We start from the raw sequence: 13316 nt of genomic DNA on the forward strand, positions 1-13316 counted from the left end.
GATTTATCAAAAAGCATCCAAAATCCCTCTGCCTGGAGGCTTGGCTACAGAGGCTGCCTTGTTTTGTGCTGATAACGTTTGAGCCTTTGCCTAATGCCTGCTTTGTGTGGACTCCAGCCTGGATGGGTGTCCATACCTGCTTGAGTCTCTTTGGAGCTGCTGGTCATTGAGGAATAGCTGCTTGCTGAGTGTCCCTGAGCTGTCCTGGCTTTCCCCTGGAGGTGTTTGCTGTGATGTTGGTGCAGTATCTGTGATGCAGTCCTCGTTTTGCTGCCTTCTGCTGCTGCCCAGGGTGTGCTTCCTGGGCTCTGCTGCATGACTCTAGAGCCTCCCAGCAATGTCAGGCTTTGCTCCTTTCTGGTCCTCTCTTGGGTCTTCTTGCTGAGTTGGGAACAGTGTGAAACCAATAAGTTGTTGTCTTTACTCTCTAGCACAGACTTGAGTACCTTTAAAAAAGATATTTTGTGCGATTCCTGAATTCTGTTGCTGTGTGTGCCAACCCTTGCGGTCCACAGCTCTGCTCGGTGATCTGTGCTGTGTGGGTTTGTCCCCTCTGGTTTAGAGGGGTTCTGCCAACAGAGCTGGGTCCTTCCTGCAAGATTATCCCTTCTGGACTGCCAGTTATCCCTCCGTTGCCTTAAGGAGCTGGAAGGTGTTTCAGCTCACAGATGAACTCCCTGCTATGGGCACAGCCAGAACTGAAATTTAGGAACTTCCAGTGTACACCTGGCCCTGGGCACTAAAAAAGGCAGTGTCTCTGCAGCCTCGTGTGTGGCAGCTGAGGCTGCTCACGACTCCAAGTCTGTAGTTTGAGGAACTAAGTGATATCTTGACATGTGGAAATAAATTTCCTGAAGAACCAGCCTTGGTGGTGGAGCGGATGTTGGGGCAAGAACAGGAACTGCCGGTCTTGGCGCAGATAACGCTGGTGTCCTGTGGGGACAGGAGTGGCTTTTGTGAGAATTCCTTATTCCCCTGCTGAAGGGAGAGCAGAGCTCATCCCCACTCGGTGTGGCGTGGCTCCTGGAGACAGGAAGATCAGTGCTGTGATTCACTGAGCAGCGAGCTGCGTGGGAAGAGCTCGCTCCAGGCAGTGGTGATGGAAGTGGGTTCAAAAGCCCTGCTGAGATCAGCCAGGCTGCCAGGCATCAAAGGGCCCAGGAGCAGCGGGTGATTGGTTTCCAGAGAGGAACAGATAAATATATTCTTTTAAAAAATTAAGTAAGTCAATAGAACAAGTCAGGGTAGGTATCCTGCCTGTGCATGTCCTCGTCCCTGGAGTTGTGTAGTGTAGGAAGGAAGTGGAGTACTGGGGAGTCAATTTGAGGCTGGGCAGGAGTTCTGGGATAGACTTTGCTTTTCCTGATGCTTTTCTGTCCCTGCCTGCAGCCACCTTCAAAGCTGATAATGCTTTGGCTGCTGTGGAGCAGCACAGAGCCAAGCTGCTCTGAGCTGTCTCGGGGATGAACACAAACCTTTCTTGGCAGAAAAACAGGAGCACAAATACTTAGTGAGTGACTTTGGTCTGTACTTGATGGGGAAGTTGGGGGAGTCACCCCTTATGGTGAGATGGGAATAAGGGGAGAAATCAGTGCTGTTTGGCTTTCAAGATTTTAGAACCTGGGAGGAGGCTTCACTGTCTGCTGTTGCCCTTGGTGAGGCTGATGGCGTGGAATTCCCTCTTGTCTCCCTGTCTTCAGCAGACTGACAAGAGGGAGTAGAAAAAGGGCCTTAGGGGTAGAAGCAACAGACTTGTGACAATCAGATTTGAGTCTCTGGTCTTTTCTGGACAGGGCTGCACAGTCTCTTTCTGTGTGTCAGCATTTAAACAGGTGCCTCTCCATTTCCCAGTGTGACAGGAGGACACAGCTATTGAAAGACTGGAGGTACCAGGTATTAGGTGCCTGTTGGAGGGATCTGATTGCAGAAATCTCTGCTTAGGGCAAAGGTGTTGTGTTTAAATTCACCCTGGTAGCTGTGTGCAGCCAGGCAAATTCTGGCTCAGCTACAAATCCCCTTGGGCTCTGTCTTGCTGGTGTGCTTGGCTGGGCTGTTGTTGGGTGGGAGGGTTCAGCTGAACCCAGGGATCCATTGTGGCCAAGCTTCCCAACATGCCAAGCTCTTCCTGGAGCTGGGAGCAGGAAGGGGCAGTGCCACAGCCTTGGTCCTGGCAGCAGGACATGGCTCCATTGCTGGGGCTGCCCCTGTGGAATGGTTTGGGAGCTGTGGGATCAGAGTGGTTTCCAGCTGCTGCTGGAAGGAGTGGTGGCACCTCTCCAAGGTGCATCCTTCCACATTGCAAGGGCTAAGGGGGGAGTTTGGGCTCTGCACTGTTTCCTGATGAGATTTAAGGGAATGCTCCTATTCACCTCTTCCTTACTCCCAGGATTCATGAAGAGGGTCCTGTTGAGTACTGAGAACTTCTGGATTTTGCTCTCAGGAGAGGCTTTTGGGGAAAGGGTTGCAAGGTCTGTGCAGCTGACCTAAGTGTCTCTGCCCACTACTCACTTTGACTGAAGCTCTCTGAACTCCCTCCTCTTCCAGAGGATGTTCATTTCCTGGGCTTTCCTGCAGCGTTCTGAAAAGGATTTTTATTATTCTGTAAAAGCCTTTGCAGAATGAAATACCTCTGGGTCTCGATGACTGGAGGGAGGAACACACTCTTTTATTATTCTTGTATTTTATTATTATGATATGCTAAAAATATGTAAATCTCCCTGCCTTTAGAGGGAAGTGAGGGGACCTGCTTTTGTTTTTGGCAGGTGGTGGGAAGGCACTTGCTGTGCCACCCCCTGCTCCCCAGAAGCACCTGTTACTTCTGGGGAAAATCTCTGGGCAAGCCTGAGTGTCCTGTTTGTGAGCCCTTGCTTAAATACATGAACAGCAGCAAGTCAGAACTGCTGGGCAGTATCACAGAGGCCTTTTCTGTGGGCTCTGAGTTGTTTTGAGGCTGGTTTTGAGATTTTAATAACTGAACTCTGGCATATGGACATGTGGCAGGGAGCTGTGTGGAGGAATGTGGCTCTGTGCTGCTCCTTCAGCCTCCTCCTGTGGCACTGCAGCTCTGAGTGCCAGAAGTGCAGAAGTGTCTGGAGGACACCAGGACAGTGCTTAGTCTGGAGAAAAGGAGGCTCAGGGAGGATCTTCTGGCTCTCCACAAGTCCCTGACAGGAGGGTGCAGCTGGGTGAGGGTTGGGCTCTGCTCCCAGGGAATAGGGACAGGACAAGAGGAAACAGCCTCGAGTTGTGCCAGGGGAGGTTCAGGTTGCATGCTGGGGAAACAACTCTTCACAGAAAAGGTGGTCAGGCATTGGAACAGGCTGCCCAGGGCAGGTGGAGTCACCATCACTGGAAGTGTTCAGAAAGCATGTGGGTGTGACACTTGGGGACATGGATCAGGGGGGTCTTGGCAGCACTGGGGAACAGTCGGGCCCTTGGCAGCACTGGGGCTTTTCCCAACTAAATGATTCTGTGTGTTTCTTGTTGGGGAAACCAGGGCCCAAAGAAATGAGATTCTTGGGGAAAAAGGCTCCTGGTGAAGCATCAGGTGACTGCAGGGAATCACCTGGTGATCACCTGCTTCTGTTTTCTGTCATCAGAGCTCAGGCTGGGCACTGGCCCTGGGAGGTCTGGCAGCCTCAGCAGGACAGGTACCCCAACAGAGCTGGGGTGGGGCAGGCACAGACCCCTGGGTTTGATCAGCAGCCTGCGTGGATTTGGGTTTGCTCAGAGAGTTTATTTTGCACCTTTCAAGAATCACTGACTGGTGGAGGTTGGAGGGGATCTCTGGGGTCTAGCTGGTCCATCTCCCTTCCTAAGGCTCCATGCAAAGAACAGATGAGGCTGTGGAACAGATGGGGATCACCAACACATGCTCTGTGTATCCACAGAGGAGGGAAAAAGGAGCCACTCAGCCAAACCAGAGGGCACTACCAGCAGCTCTCATTCAGGACATGCCTGCTCAGCACACACGAGTGGAGCCTGTGTTCCCCAGGTGCTGCAGTGAGGTGGATCCATCCCTGTGTGGGTTGTGCTCCCTCTGGAAGTTGCTGTGGAGTTCAGCTGGGATTTGCTGGAGTAAAGATGCTGCAGGTTGTGTGGATACTTGTTTGATGGGAATCTTTGGCTTGTAACTGTTTGCTCACCAGAGCCTGTGGTATCTGCAGCAGTGTCTTGCTCAAGGAGGTGTTGCAGTGCCAAGGAGTTGGCAGCATGGATGCTGTTTCATGTGCCTGAGGCTCCGAGCCCTGCCCATCCACTCTCCACTGCTCCAGGGTCACAAAGCCAATTAGTTGTTTCAATTAGGGCTATTTATAGCTCTGGAGCCACAAATAACTTGGAGGGTGGTGCAGAGCAGTGGAGACCAGAGTTCTCAATAGATCCCCAAACAAACCCTCCCTTTGCTCCCTGTATGCCCCCTCCAACCTTCCTCATTTCCATGTCCCACAGGAGCCATCCTGCCTCGAAGGAGGTCAAATCCAGGGCAGCTGGAGCATGTCCTCATCTTACATGGCAGGCTTGGCCAAATCTGAGCAGAAATGCCTGACCCTCTTGCCTGGATGTTGCTGTCACAGCATGGAGAGCACAGCAGAGATGTCCCTTTGAAAGTGCCAGCCTGGAGAAGGGAAAAACCAGCATTTGGTTTGGGGATGCTCCTGTCTGGAGCAGCTGAGCACTTTTGCTCCAGGACCATGGGTTCAGGTCCTTCTCCAAATGCAGGTGTTGGGGAGTTTTGCTTTGGATGTTGAGGGTGGGGAGGGGGAGGAATTGGTAGCTTGTGATTTTCTTGGGTTTTTAAAAATTTTTTAAGAGTAAGAGGGGCCAGAGCAAGGATTTTTTTTTCCAGAGTAACCCTTTTGCATTGCTTCTTTGGCTGCATAGAGAGGAACGTGGTCTCATGTCTCATGGCAAATCACTTGTCCCCCTGAGAGGTGTCACACATGCAGCCTGGAGTTGTGAAATGGTCTCAGTCCTCTGGCAGGAGCTGGTGGATGGATTTGATGATAGTGGGAAGCTCAGGAACCTGGCTGAGCTGCTGCAAGGAAGGAGGAAGTGTAGGAAGGTGTGTGTTTGGAGGGTTATTCCTTCTCTCTGGATCAGGATGGAAACTGCAAACACATCCTCCTAACAGTGTGCAGCATCTGTCCTGGAGGGACATGGGCCTGCAGTGACCTCATGTTGTGGGCTTGTGAGAGGAGGGGTGAAGGCAGGAATATCCTCCTGCTCTGGGTGGGCAGGGAGCTCCCTTCCCTGTGTGCACCCAGCCCTCCCTGGGATCACTCCAGAGCCCATTGCTCCCCTCTCAGATTACCAGGTGCTGCTTGCTGGGAAAGGCACGTGCTGGATTTCTCCAACCAGTAACTTAATCCAGTTTGACACTGGTGGCTCTGGCCTGGAATCTGACTAACACGAGTCACAAACAGCCAGGGGTGCTCAGAGCTGCACCCAGCTCCCTGCAGCCTCTTCCCCTGTGATCCCCAGCCCTGTGTCCCTGAAAGGCCCCTTGATCCCAGCGTGGCTGGAGCTGAGCGTGCAGAGGAGGCTGTGCTGATGAACCCTCTGCAGGCCTTTGTTCTCTGGGATGGAGCAGCCCTCAGCACGGGGCTCTGCCAACAGGAGGGCACACAGAGGGAAGGGGAGCCGTGCTTGGGTGCTGCTTGTGTTTGCCAAGCTGTGCTGCCTCTCTCTGTTCCTGCCTGTGGACCCACAACACACCCAGGTGCCTGTGACTTTTCAGCCACTCTCTTCAAACAAACTGCCCTGGGCTTTTCTTTGACTTGGGCACCTTCCCGTGCTTCTCACCGTGCCAGCATTCCCACTCTGCCTGGCAAGGCACCAGGATCTCAGGCAGCACCCTTTGCCAGCCCGTGCAGCTCACAGCAGCCCCGGGCATCCCTGAGTCCCTGCGAGGGGCAGGTGCTCCAGGTCACCCTGAGGAGCTGAGAGGAACTCATCCGAAGAGAAGGAAGCTGCTCCTGCCTTACAGATGGCATTTCTGAGGCTGCAGCAGGACATCCACACCAGAAGGAAGCTGGAAGTGGAGTGTGAAGGCAGCCTGGAGCCCTTCTGGATGGCAGCAGGAGAGCTGGGGCTGCCGCGTGGGGGGTGAGGAGAGTTTGGGCTGCAGGTGCTTGCAGGCTGCCAAGTCAGCAGCTTGCAGGGGGCTGGGGCTGCCTTGCCTGCCCTTGCCCAGAGCTGTGCAGAGCTCAGCTGGGGCTGCAGACGCTCAGGTTGCAGCCCTGCTGCTCCCAGTGCTCCCTGTGCATCACACACTGGGGCTTGTGCTTACACCGTTGGGCTCTGGCATTTGGAGTGTGGCAGGTTGGCTACAGCAAAAGGGGATTTGGGGAGGCTGGATCTTGCCAGCTTTTGTGGGAGAGGACAGTGTCTGCTCTCCTTGGTCTTCAGCAGCATTCCCCACCTGTGGGATGGGGAGAAGGCAGACACAAGCAGGATCTTTTGTCTTCCTTAAAATCTGATTTTAATCTCCCTGCCTTGGAAAAGTGAAGCTATATGTAGGTAGATGGATAGATGTGTGTGTGTGTGTATTTTTTCCCCTGCTTCCTTGGAATGCCAAGGAGAGGACACCTTTCATTCAGAGCCCTGTTGGCTGGCATGTGCCCCATGCAGCACTGGGACATTCTGTTAGACCCATGCCACCAGCTGTACCTTCCCTGCCCAGGAGCTGAGGCTTCTGCTCTCCTGTTGCCTTGCCTACAGCTGCTGCGTCTGTCTGTGGGGAGGGACAAACATGGAAACATTTACTGCTTCTGAAATATGGAAAGACTGTTGTTCTGCAGCAGATTCAGGCTGCAGCCTGTGGCAAGAGTGCCATTGCTGCTGTCTTGGGTTTTTTAAAGTTTTTTAGGAGTAAGAGGAACCAGAGCAAGGATTTTTTTCCCAGAGTAACCCTTCTGCATTGCTTCTGTCCAGTGCCATTGCTGCTGTCTTGCCCAACAGCCCCTGTGGCATGTGCAGGGATTGGCATTGAGCACTTGACACAGAGCCTAGTGAATCTCCAGCAGGGCTTCACCCTGGGACCTGTTGTCCCTGGTTATGTTCTCCTGCAGTAAATGTGTCTTCTGGGCACACTGCTGTGGGCCCTGCAGCCCTGCTTGCTCAGGAGCTGCTCTTGGTGGCAGTGTGCTGGGGAGGGCAGAGCAGCTGACAGGGCCCTGTGTCTGGTGCAGCATTTCAGTCTCCAGGGCAAGGTGCTCCTTCCTCCTCTGTCCCATGCAGTCAGCAGTGATGTCCTTCAGGGTGTCCTTGAGGAATACCTGTGCTGAGCTTACCCGGGGCTGCCTGTGAGCATGTGTGTGACTTGATGAGGTTCAGGAGCTTTAAACAACAGCAGGAGCTGTTCTCCTTGGTAGAAAACTCAGTGTGGTGCTGCAGGGAAGGGACACTGAGCTGTTGGAGCAGCCCCAGCCTGGCCCTTCTGGGGTTGCTGTGCTGGCAGGATGCTTCCCTCTGGCGCATGGACTCGGGAGGGTTAATGGCACGTGCTCCAGCCAGGAGCATCCTCTTGATTCCAGCTGTCACAATACTAAGTGAAGTGTGTGTCATCTTTACAAGGCAGTAAACAGTCTGGATTACCCAGCCTGGAGGCCTCCAGGGTACGGTATAACTTGGAGGGGCTTCCCTGGTAATTCCAGGCTTCTGCCAGCTCCTGGAGTCAGCCCGGCTCAGTTGCTGGCTCAGTTAAGGTGGCAATAGCTCTAGAGCCTGGGGTATGAGCAGGAGCAGGTTGGGGTGCTGGGTGGTCGTGTGGCTCAGTCTGTCCCAGCACAGCATTGTTCTGCTCCATTCCTGGCCCTTCCATAAAACCCATCAAGTCCTCCTCTCTGTCTCCAAGAGGCTGGAGAAACCAATTTCCCCATTTTGAAAGGGCACAGTGATGCCAAGTTCAGTCTGAGGCCAAGTGTGGATTCCTGTGTTGAACCTGTGTTTGATGGGGCATTGGGACTGTGGTGGGCTTCTGGTGTGCCCCTGTGTCCTCCTGGAGCCTGGTGTTTGCTGTGGGATCCTGCAGGGTGATCTGTGACTGGCAACTGCCTGGGATGGCCTCGAGGCACCGCTGCCTTGGTGCTGGTGGGCAGGAGGTGCATGGAAGGGTTTTGTGCTGAGGGAGCCCCTCTCACTGCCCACACAGGGTGCTGTGTGCCAGAGGATACAGGCCAGGGTCCAGTCTGCACACCCACAGCTATTTCACCTGCACACTGGCACTGAATGTTGCCCAGGACTGTCCTAGAAGCTGCCAGTGCCAGGAAATGAAAAAGCCAAGTAGGCTGTGCATGATGAAGCATTCCCAGCCAAACCACAGCAAGGTCAGTGTGTTTTATCCCATTGGGCTTCTAGGGAACTGTGGCTAATTGTCCTCTCTAAAGTTCAGGCACATGAGAAAGAGGAGTGGCCTTTATAGGTGAGGAGCTCACACACAAACAGATCCATTGCTGTTGGTGGGACTCAGCCTGTGCACAGATCCCATCCTCTCCATCTCCCTTGCAAGAAGGAGCTGCACTCAGTTGCTGGCTGGGGCATCTCAAGGAGATATTTCAGTGGCAGGGCTTGAGAGCTCCCCAGTGCCTAGGGGGTCAGTTTTGATCCATAGTTTGACCTCTCAAAACCCCCAGCCCTAGGGTGATTTCTGGAATGAGGAATGAGCCTGGCCTGGGTCATGCCCAGGGGCTGAAAGGCCAAAGTCTCCTTGGCTGTAGTTCTGAAATTCCTCATGGTTTTGGCAGCACAGGACAGAGGGCTGGCTCAGGGCATGGGGATGAAGGGATGCTGTCACAGGAAAGCTGTTCTGTTGAAGTTCACTAAAGGGGTTTTGCTTTTGATTTTTTGAAGATTGTGTGTCACCCAGTTGTGCAGAGCAGAGTCAGGATTCCCTGGAAGCTGCAGGGCACTCTGACCTTTCCTTGGCTTCTCAGGGGAGGGGGCAGTGGGGGCCTTGGTGCCCCATGGCTCTTTGCACCTGCAGGAATATCAGTCCATGACTTGACAGCCTTTTCCTCCAGATCTAGTGTGCAGAGCTGGCAAATTCCTGGAGGTGCAGGGGATAATTTAGCTCGCCTCTGACCTCAGCAGGTAGGAATGGTGTTTAACCAGTGCCAGAATGAGAAGGCAGTGGGTGACATTTGGGATGGGGGTGTCCCTTCTCCTGTCCTTGGTGGCTGCAGTGTGGAAGTCATGTGAGCAGCCACCAGCCTGCAGATGTCCTGTCCCTTTTGTAGCATTTTCTGCCAGCTGTATTTATTGAGCCTGACAGTTCAGGTGCTGTGGAGATGCATGGATTTCTATTAACTGAGCCCTGCGTGTGCCCCGCTGCCAAGCCAGCCCAGGCATTGGCATTGCAGGATGTGAAGGCTGGAGCACAGCAGCTGGAAATGCAGAGTGATTGCTTCAATGGAGATGTGAGAGGTGGAGCAAACAGCTTTGGAGCTGTGGTATTGCTCCTGACCAATTTCCCCTCCCCTCTCTTTCATTCCCTCTTTCTCTTCCCCCACCACTCTTCCAATTCTATTTTAACAGCACTACAAATTGCAGCATAAATCTTTAGCTGAGCAGCAATTTGGCTTGGCAGCCACCAGTAAATCTCCTCTTGCAGCCTCCCCATGTGAGGAAGTTGCAGTGGGAGTAAGGGGATGTAGGTGAGTCCTGACTTTGCAGTCCCATCAGGTTTTCCTGGCTCTTTCCAGCTATGGGCCCATAGCCTTAGTCCCCCATCTCTCTAGTCCTGAGAAACAGGAAAATTCTTCTTCCACTCCAGCCTTCAGTTCAAACATCAGGTGAGTTGGGAAGTGTTGTCAAACACAGCCTCAAACATGGAATAGGAGGAGTACCAGCATAAGTTCCAAATGCTGTTGTTCAAATGTGTGATCCTAAAGTTTTTCCCTGTTCATGAAGACAGTACAAGGTGGTCTTCATCTGAGCAAGTGGACCTGTCCCTCCAAACTACCCTGCACACACAGGTGCTGTTGTTACCTGATGCAGAGTGTGTGTCCTGCGTGGGCTGTGGTAGGAGAAGTGATGGAAAATAGCTCTGAGTGGTGTGTGATAGGCAAAACTTTTGCCATTTAGTCCATGCAAGGAATCTGTCTGTGCAGTCCCACACCAGGAGCTGTTTGTCCCAGCAAACATTTTCCAGCTCTGGTCTGTGCCTTGGATATGTTCTGCCTGTGTTTGTAGCTCCCTTCCAGCGCCTTTGAGCTTAACCACCCTGATGTTAGGAAGGAATTGTTCCCTGTGAGGGTGGGCAGGCCCTGGCACAGGGTGCCCAGAGCAGCTGTGGCTGCCCCTGGATCCCTGGAAGAGTCCAAGGCCAGGCTGGGCAGGGCTTGGAGCAGCCTGGTGGGATAGTGGAAGGTGTCCCATGGAATGAGATGGACTTTGAGGTCCCTTCCAGCCCATTCTGTGGTTCTGTGAATACGAGACCAGGATAAAGTTCAGACCGTGCCTTTGTCTTGGCCTCTTCTTGGCTGGGTGTGAAGCTTTAAAGGCATTTTCCATGCTGGATTCTTCAAAGACTGGGCAAGTGTTGAAAGACACAAGGAGAACTCTGCCTGAAGTCAACACCACTTGCTTTTTTTGTGAAGGACCCCTGAGAAAACTGAGGTGCAAAGGGGAGAGGCACCTGCTGCAGAAGTGTGTTAGAAAACAGAGAGGTTCTGGGGCTTTGGAGCAGTTTCTTTTTTTGTAGAGAAGCACAAATCCCTGCAGTGCTGGCTCTAGATGGCCACCTCATCCTTCTCTGTTCTCTGGGGAGTGCAGGCTCTTTGAGGCACACCACAGACCCTCACTTAAAAAGAAATTCCTTAATTGGCTTAAAGACAGAGAAATGAAAACAACAAGTAGAGGTTCCTCTTCATGCAGCCTGCTTTCCTCAGGGGTTGCTTTTGAAGTGACTGTTCAAACATACCTCAGGTGTGAGGAGCTAAGTGGATGGAAACAAGTGTCCTTTGGTCCCATGAGTCCACCCTCCTTGCTGAAGCTGTCCCAGCTCCTCAGATGAGAGAGAAGCTTAATGAGTTCAGCTTCTTGCTCCTTTCCTTGCCTCCTCCCCTCCCTGCTGAGAGCAGGTAAGGCTGTATTGTGAAACAACTGTGGCTATCAGCCCCATCAGTACTTCCCTTCCTTGCCACATTCTCAGCTGAAAGGCTTCCCTGCCTGCATCCTGCATCCCTGAGCTTCCTTCAAAGAGCCTGTGCTGCTCTTGAGCCCATTTCAAGTAGAACCTGGAGAGAGTTGATCCAAACTTCATGCCCTGATCTTCATGCCCTGATCTGTGAGCTCCTGTGGTACCCTGGCAGCTGGGGTGAGGGACACATCAGCAGGTTTGCCTTGGGATCCTTTTCTCTCCCAAGAGAAGCTGGGCTCCTGTGTTGTGAGATCTTTATAGAGCTGTGCTCGCCCAACTCAAGCACAGAGCCTTTGTTAGTGGTACTGGGGTGATGGAAGCCCTCTATAAGCTCCTGGTTAGATCCTGGCACTGGTCTTGTCATGGAGATTTGGCCTTCGTCCTGTTCAGGGGGTGGCAGCTGTCCTAGAAAGGGCACAGTCTTGGTGTTTATACCAGCCTCCTCACTAGCACTGAAGGACCTGGTGTGATGTAGGTGAGCTGGCAACTCCTTCACAGCCCTGGGGTGATGTTTGCAGGCAGAGCTGGCTCTGGAGCCAGGCACTGGTGCTCAGAGGTCCTGGGAGCCCTCTGGATCTCGGGATCAGGTTCCCCCACACACATACACACACCCTTTACTAGCTGTAATAAACCATATGCGCTGTTATTTAAATAGAATAAATTTTAAAATGGAAAAGCCTGCAGGAGCATCTGGAAGTTCAGCACCTGTGGAAAATCAGCAGCTGAAGGAGCTGTATGTGAAGTGAGAATGGGGAGAGGAGCCTATAAAGGGCTCAGTGGAAAAAGAGGAGTGTCTGGAAGTCTTTCATCTTCCCATTGCAGTGTTCAGATGCGACTCCAGCTGCTTTCTATTCTGGGATGCAGGGAAGTGTGTGCTCCCACACGTGGCTACTGCAGCTCAGGAAGCAGCTCTGGATTGACCCAAAGGTTGGGAAATCATTCTGCTGTACAGTGAGAGGAATTCAGAGGATGGTGAAAGTACATTGCCAGGGCTTGAGAGATTCACATTTCATTTCTGAATTTGCCTTAGACTTAGTGGTCTGTCAGTGCTTTGGCTGCTGTTCTTCCCCATGGAAGAAGAATCCAAGGCTCTCCAAAACACCGTTTGCTGCAGGCACAGAGAAGTCTGTACAGGTGTGAAGCCATATTCTTTTTGGGTGCTGATGGTGTTTCTTAGGTTGCAGTGGGAAAATCAGTCCCAGTTCTGTCTGGAAGCCCACCACATACTTTGTGGGAAAAGGAAATGTGGCAGCCAGGCAGGTGTTGCAAGCTGAGGAGGACACAGCTGTCTCTCTGTATTCACTGGAAACCAAATGGACACTGGAATTCCTTTGCTTCAGGAGGTGCTTCTCCCTGTTCTCTCCTGGCTAATTCACACAACTGGCATCCCAGATTCTCCTTGTTTCAGGTTCCTTAAAGTTAAGAATTTTATTTCCTGTCCTGCTGTACAGTGAACTCTCCACACTCAAGAAGAAATTCACTTACGAGCTCGATGTGCAGATATGAACATCCCACTTGTGCTGCATTGCCCTAACTCTGCGTCCCATCCCAGACACTTCTGCCCAAACCTTCAACCCCTTTTGGAGGCTGAAGGGCCAAGGCATGACCCCTCTGGAGCAGGGGACACTGAGAGGTGGCAGTTAGCAGCCCTGAGAGGGGGGGATGAGCAGTGGTGGCTGGCTGGTCACACGGTGCTTGCCAGCATCCCAGGTGGGCAGGCAGGGATCTCTTGCAGCCTGGTTCTCCTGAGTTGCTGATGGTTTTCCCCCCAGGAATGATGCATATCCCACTTGACTGCCAGGCCCTCCCCTCTCCTGGTGTGGTTCACCAGCTTTGACAGGAAGGGCCAACCCTGCTGCAGGCTTTCACCATTTGTCACAATAAATTGCTTCTTCCTCCTGCTGCGTGGGGAGATGCTGGTTCGTGTGCCCTGAGTCTGAGCAGACCTGAGGCTGCTTCTCCCACTCCTTGCTCTTCTTCCCCCCAAGCCTGCAAGGAGAGCAGAGCCTGCTGCAGCTGGCAACAGGCTCCCCAAAGCTTGCCTGATGCAGCAACAAATTTTGTGTGCTCTTGGAGTCAGCTGCTTGACCTGACATGACACGGGAAGGGGAACAGAGCTGGAGAAGGTGCTGATGCTCCGGGAGCAGGAAGGGCAGGAGCCATCTGTGAGGCTGGG

The 13316-nt window shown here is 52.8% G+C and overlaps 1 protein-coding gene across 6 annotated transcripts in view; it reads left to right on the forward strand.

The window, feature by feature from the left end:
* The window catches only part of CAPN15 (calpain 15), a 51456-nt gene that overhangs the window by 11710 nt on the left and 26430 nt on the right, over positions 1–13316 (forward strand). The window lies entirely within an intron of this gene.

This window comes from Passer montanus, unplaced genomic scaffold (genome assembly GCF_014805655.1).
Source record: "Passer montanus isolate IOZ18808 unplaced genomic scaffold, ASM1480565v1 scaffold8, whole genome shotgun sequence".
Lineage (NCBI taxonomy): Eukaryota > Metazoa > Chordata > Aves > Passeriformes > Passeridae > Passer > Passer montanus.